Source organism: Leucoraja erinacea, chromosome 5 (assembly GCF_028641065.1).
Source record: "Leucoraja erinacea ecotype New England chromosome 5, Leri_hhj_1, whole genome shotgun sequence".
NCBI lineage: Eukaryota > Metazoa > Chordata > Chondrichthyes > Rajiformes > Rajidae > Leucoraja > Leucoraja erinaceus.
The window spans coordinates 17,924,113-17,931,372 of record NC_073381.1 but is presented as its reverse complement, the minus strand read 5'-3'; positions in this window follow the sequence as shown (position 1 = coordinate 17,931,372).

The window sequence follows — 7,260 nt, the reverse complement described above, 5'->3', positions numbered from 1 at the left end:
GAGGCAGGTCTAGAGGCATGTCCGCCCTAGGGACTTTGTCCTGGGTGAGATTCTCAATTGTCAGCTCCGTCAGCAGCAGTGGGTCAGTGGATCCTTGCCTCTGACTTCTGCACGGCCTCTCCATCCAGCACCTCTGACCTCTGCACGGCCTCTCCATCCAGAAACCATGCAGAAGGCAGTTCCATCCAGACGCGTCATGGAGTGTGAATGTGTGTGTGAATGTGTGTGAGTGATTGGTGGTGGTCGGAGGGGCCGTAGGCACAGATTAGCAGCCACGCTTCCGTCAGTCTGCCCCAGGGCAGCTGTGGCTACAGAAGTAGCTCACCACCACCGAGTGTGACTGAGGAGTGAATGAATAATGCGATGTAAAGCGCCTTGAGTATCTAGAAAGGCGCTATATAAATCCCATCCATTATTATTATTATAGGATGAATGAAGGTTGGCCCTTGTTTGCGGTTATTCGATCTGAAGGGGTATCATTTACCAAGTCACCTTCCTGAGCAGTCTGTCAGAAGAACTCACTCCCAGTGGGCAGAGCTCTGCGGTGACACTGCGGCTTCGGCAACTGCACTCCAAGCTGCTCAAAACCTGATCTGGAATCTGAGTGGAAGAAGTGGTTTACCATTCCCCGCATCCTGGCCTTCCCCATACTCCGATATCTGTCCCTTAATCAACAGCCCCATTGAGGTTGTTCACCATGGATGTCAATGTCTGTACTTGACTCGGGCCCCCAGTCATCTGACACCCCTACCCCCCCCCCCCCCCCATCCCTCCCCCCCCCCCCCCCCCCCCCCCCCATTTCTTCCCAGTGCTTGTGATGTCGAGGGTGAGGTGGGCCGTTGAGAACAGTGAGAACCTTGTGGGAGGGAGGGCTGCCGAGAATGAGGGGGGACATGGGGTGGGGGGGGGGGGAGCCCGAGAAGTAAGGGGGAACTAGCGTGTGGGGGGGGGGGGGGGGGGGGGAGAGGCCTGTTGCAATGGGCGGTGGCAGGCAGTAGATAGGTCTCTTCGGTACTTTGTAAAGGGATATGGGCCAAATGCGGATAAATGGGACTAGTTTAGATGGGGCATGTTGATCTGCATGGACAGGTTGGGATGAAGGGCCTGTTTCCATGCTGTACTATGACACACTGGAGAAAGGGTGCAATTACTCTGGAGAGGATCCAGGGGCGATTTATGAACATATTGGCAGGGCTGGAATTTTTTTTCACTTTGAAGAAAGATTTGATTACTGGGATTGTATTCTCCGCAGCAACGGAGGTGAAGAAAAAACTTAGTTGAGGTGAATAATATTATGACCTGTTTTGCTTAACAAAGCGTGTAGGAAGGAACTGCAGATGGTGGTTTAAACTGAAGAGAGCCACAAAAAGCTGGAGTAACTCAGCAGGACAGGCAGCATCTCTGGAGAGAAAGAATGGGTGATGTTTCGGGTCGAGACCTTCAGACTGAAGAGGTTGAAAACCAGCCATATAGATGTAAACAGTAGCACAGTAGAGAGCATGCTGACCGGTTGCATCGTGGCTTGGTTTGAGCGCCCTGGAGAGGAAAATACTTCAAAAAGTAGTAAAGACTGCCCAGTCCATCATCGGCTCTGACCTCCCTACCATCGAGGGCATCTATGGCAGTCGCTGCCTCAAAAAGGCTGGTAGTATCATCAAGGACCCACACCATCCTGGCCACACACTCATCTCCCCGCTACCTTCAGGTAGAAGGTACAGGAGCCTGGAATCTGCAACAACCAGGTTCAGGAATAGCTGCTTCCCCACAGCCATCAGGTTATTAAACTCAACTCAAACAAAACTCTGGACATTAATAGCCCAATGCACTTTATCTGTTATTTATTTATGTGTGTGTGTATATATATATATATATATATATATATATATATATATATATATATATATATATCCAATGGTATATGGACACACTGATCTGTTCTGTATTTATGCCTACTATATTCTGCTGTGCTGAAGCAAAGCAAGAATTTCATTGTCCTATCTGGGACACATGACAATAAACTCTCTTGAATCTTGAATCTCGAACACAATGACTGGAGATGTGTGTTGTCCAACTAAGGGCAGAAATCAGAATCTTGTGTTCATCTTTATTGACGTGACACCATAATAAATGTATTACAGATAAAATAATTTAATGGGGTGGCACGGTGGCGCAGCGGTAGAGTTGCTGCCTTACAGCACCACAGACCCAGATTTGATCCTGACTACGGGTGCTGTCTGTACAGTATTTACACATTCTCCCTATGACCACATGGGCCTTCTCTGGATATTCTGGTTTCTCCCACATCCGAAAGAAGAGCAGGTTTGTAGGTTAATTGGGTTCTGTAAATTGTCCCTGGCATGTAGGATACAACTGGAGTAGGGTAGATTGCTGGTCGATGTGGACTTGGTGGGCCGAAGGGCCTGTTTCCATACATATATGTTTTACATATATATCTTAACTTCATTGAACCATATACGGTTGAATATGTGGCATTATTTTCATCTTGTTTCTATAGTCAAAGGGTGAGGTTGATTGGTTTATTTGTGCAGAACAGTGATGGAAGTCTGACTCCTCTTGCCTTGTTTCTATGTTTTTGTTTCTCTATATATATGCGTAACAGCATGAATAATAATCTGATTTCCATACATGAATATACTAAGGTCATTCATGTGCTGCACCTGTTGATCAGAGCGTGGCTCTACTGTGGAATGTAATTTAACCTAACCTTATTCATACCTAATCCAATTTGAAGCATAAATGTTGCATTCAAGTGTAAGTTAAAAGACTTGCTACAGTATGCACCAGATTGTACAATTTCAAGCTGAAAAATGCAAAAGCTCCCTACTGTGGGAGGGGGATACCCCCCTCTCTCTACCCGGGCTTCATCCCACTCTCTCCCCGGGGAGACGCCGTGAACAATACAGGGAGGGCCGGGCCGGGAGTTGGAGCAACGTTTACAAATTTCGGCCTCAGCTCACACCCGTCTGCCCGGACCCCGGCATCCGCTCCCGCTGCCAAACTTCTCCCTCCCTCCTCCCTCCTCTGCTTCCCTCCCTCCTTCCTCTCTCTCTTTTCCCTTCTCTCCTTTCTTTCTCTCCTTCCTCTCTCTCTTTTTCCTTATCTCCTTCCCTCCCTCCCTTCTTTCTCTACTTCCCTCCCTCCTTTCTTTCTCTACTTCCCTCATCCCTTCTCTCCCTCCCTTCCTGTTATGCCTGGATTGGTTTTTCTCCAATAGTTATTGGTTTTCTGGGATCTAGTTAATTAAATCTTTTTTCATTTTTTTCATTTTACAGTCACTAAAACAAGAGGTATTGTAACTATATACTTCTCAGAGGTGATCTACGCATCTTGTTTGTTACTTGTAGGCTTGCATGTAGTTGAATGTGGCCTCTTCCAGCTCCTGTCACTGTGGCCCTGAAGCCTCTGATCCTGTGTCTGGACAAGTCTCCGGTTTGGAATTAAACACATCCTGGGATCCATAAATCATGAAGGAGAGACGTATCGAGTACAGTCACAGAGTCGAGCGATGGAGGTGAGCATTCCAGAGTCAGCCAGCCCCGGGCAGCTTTAATATAACAATTGCAATGTTATGTAAATAGCCATTCTGTTAAAAGAGACCGTGAATCCAGTTCACACCCAGCCCTCATCCCTTCCAAAGTCATGCGGAAACAAATAGACTGTGTACGTATTTGTTTGCAATGTAGCAATACTACATTATTTCCATACCGAAACTCACCGCTCCCAAATGCTGCCTCGACTTACCTTCCCACCCCAACTACTCTGCCGTATCTCCGAGTTATACAAGTACTTGTGCGGCACAGTGGCGCAGTGCTCGAGCTGCTGCCTCGCAACACCAGAGACCCTGGTTCAATCCTGATCACAGGTGCTGTCTGTGTGGAGTTTGTACACGCTCCCTGTCAGCGCTTAGGTTTTCTCCAGGTGCTCTAGTTTCCTCCCAGGACATGCAGGTTTGTAAGTTAATTGGCTTCGGTAAATTGCCCCTGGTATGTGGGACATGAACGTGGGATAACATAGAACTAGTGTGCGGGTGATCTATGGTCGGCACGGACTTGGTGAGCCGAAGGGCCTGTTTTCTCTAAACTAAACACTTTTCTCCCAAATATCTCCTCCTCACATACTCCCTCTCCTGAAACCTCCCTCTTCTCCCAATTCCCATCTCACACAGCCTCCAATCTCTCCCAATCAACATCCCTGCTCAATTTGGTTTTCTCCAGATCCTTTGCCAATTGATCCCTCCTCTCTCCCAACCCAGCACCTTCCCTTCCCAATCTGGATCCCGGACAGGTTTACATGGAGTTGCCTGCAACTCGCCGAGTCCAGGCATCTTTCATAGAAACATAGAAAATAGGTGCAGGAGGAGGCCATTCGGCCCTTCGAGCCTGCACCGCCATTCAATATGATCATGGCTGATCATCCAACTCAGTATCCCGTACCTGCCTTCTCTCCATACCCCCTGATCCCTTTAGCATTTTTCCCACAGAGAGTGGTGAATCTCTGGAATTCTCTGCCACAGAAGGTAGTTGAGGCCAGTTCATTGGCTATATTTAAGAGGGAGTTAGATGTGGCCCTTGTGGTTAAAGGGATCAGGGGGTATGGAGAGAAGGCAGGGATGGGATACTGAGTTGGATGATCAGCCATGATCATATTGAATGGCGGTGCAGGCTCGAAGGGCCAAATGGCCTACTCCTGCACCTATTTTCTATGTATAGGTGATCAACACTGGTCGGTGTCGACTCAGTGGGCCGAAGGGTTTGTTTCCACTCTTGTATCTCTAAACCAATCTGAACAACAGCATAACTGGCATGTCATGATGACTCAACATTCCTTCGCTATAGTGATCAGTGCTGCTGTTGGTTGAATCCACTGGCAATGGTATTCAAGTTCACAACTACAGTAGAATTAGGTCATTTGGCCCATTGAGTCTACTCCGCCATTCAATCATGACTTATCTCTGCCACCTAATCCCATTCTCCTACCTTCTCCCCATAACCCTTGACACCCGTTCCAATCGAGAATGTGTCTATCTATCTATCTCTGCCTTAAAAATATCCACTGACTTGGCCTCCACCGCCCTCTGTTGTGCCGAGATATAGTGAGAAACTGCTGTCCGGGCACATCATACCCAGACAGAAAAACATCGGGAAGAGCAAAAGATAAAATAAAAATAGTGTAGAATACAGTGTTACAGCTGTGGAGAGCGTGCAGTTCAAAGAATATTAAGAGCAAGTACAGGGTAGATTAGTAGATTGGGAAATCTATGCCGATCATATCAAACAGAAACTTAGAAAATAGGTGCAGGAGGAGGCCATTCGGCCCTTCGAGCCAGCACCATCATTCATTGTGATCATGGCTGATCGTCCCCTATCAATAACCCGTGCCTGCCTTCTCCCCATATCCCTTGATTCCACTAGCCCCTAGAGCTCTATCTAACTCTCTCTTAAATCCATCCAGTGACTTGGCCTCCACTGCCTTCTGTGGCAGGGAATTCCACAAATTCACAACTGAAAACGTTTTTTCTCACCTCTGTCTTAAATGACATTCCCTTTTGTTCTAAGACTGTGGCCCCTGGTTCTGGACTCGCCCAACATTGGGAACATTTTTCCTGCATCTAGCTTGTCCAGTCCTTTTATAATTTTATATGTTTCTATAAGATCCCCCTCATCCTTCTAAACTCCAGTGAATACAAGCCTAGTCCTTTCAATCTTTCCTCATATGACAGTCCCGCCATCCCAGGGATCTCGTATGTCTCGTGGCTCCATGTCTCATCTCATCCACAGATCTTAACGTTTTGCTCTTCATTTTCTGTATCAAGGTCATTAAATATAACAAAAATAAATACAGTGGTCCCAGCACTGAGCCCTGCGAACACCACTCCATTCATTCACAACCAGGACTTATCCCTTTCCATTCCTGCAGCCAACTTTTCAAACAGCCAAATGAGACTGAAGAAGCGCCTCGACCCAAAGTGTCATTTGTACATTCCCTCCCCAGATGCTGCCCGACCCGTTGAGTTTTTTCCAGCATCTTGCTTCCCCCCCCCCACCCCCTCCCCTCCAAATAACCACTGAATCATTTACTATTTTGTCGAGAGCTTTTCTCAAGATCGCGTTTGGCCTTGTAAGTCACCGAGGCCATTCGGCCCACCGAGTCGGCACCAACCCGTTTACGAATTCTAATTTTCGTGACGATCATTTCCTTGTAGAAACTGGGAATCGCAGATGCTGGTTTACCAAAAAGACACGAAGTGCTGGAGTAACTCAGCTTCCGGATTATCACGGGTCGGTCTGAAGAAGGGTCTCCACCCGAAACGTCACCTATCCGTGTTAATCCAGACAGAGGTGGATAGGAAGGAACTGCAGATGCTGGTTTACATTGAAGGTAGACACAAAATGCTGGAGTAACTCAGTGGGAAAGGCTGCATCTCTGGAGAGAAGGAACGGGTGACGTTTCGGGTCGAGACCCTTCAGACTCCAGAGATGCTGCCTGACCCGCTGAATTACTCCAGCAGCTTGTGACAATCCCCGAGAGCTCCCCGAGAGCTTTATGTTCTCGGGGAGCGGTGCCCAGATGACGGATCTGTTTGGGACTTTAAGTGGGGCGCTCTGGTCGTTCAACCTCGCCTGGGTGTAACCGGAACCCTGCCCAAATCAAATCCGCGTTAACATGACCTTTCAAACGGTGGATTGATTCATCGGTGAAAGGGTGACGTCGGGATTTCAATGCTACACTAACTGGACGAGCAGGGCAATCAGAGCAAGAGGCCGGGAGCGGGTACTGAAGAACGCGGATGCAACTGGCTCGGCGTGTTCTAGAGGCGAGGCGGTGGGAGGAGACAATGTTCCCTCACCCATCCCATAGGGAATGTTTAAGAAGGAACTGCAGATGCTGGAAAATCGAAGGTAGACAAAAATGCTGGAGAAACTCAGCGGGTGAGGCAGCATCTATGGAGCCAAGGAAATAGGCAACGTTTCGGGCCGAAACCCTTCCCATAGGGAATGTTGTTCCCTTAGCCCTTCCCAAAGGGAGTGTTGGGCCCACTGGGAATGTTGTTGCCTTGTCCCTTCCTAGAGGGAACATTTGGTCTTCCCAGAAGCTATATCGCCCACTTGATCTTTCCCGGGGAGAGTGGTTGTCACCCCAGAGGGAATGTTGGTTTTCCCAATGGGAATATCTACCTTGACCCTTCCCAAATGGGACATTGGTCCCCTGACCCTCACTGGACGGAGTGCTGTTCTTCCC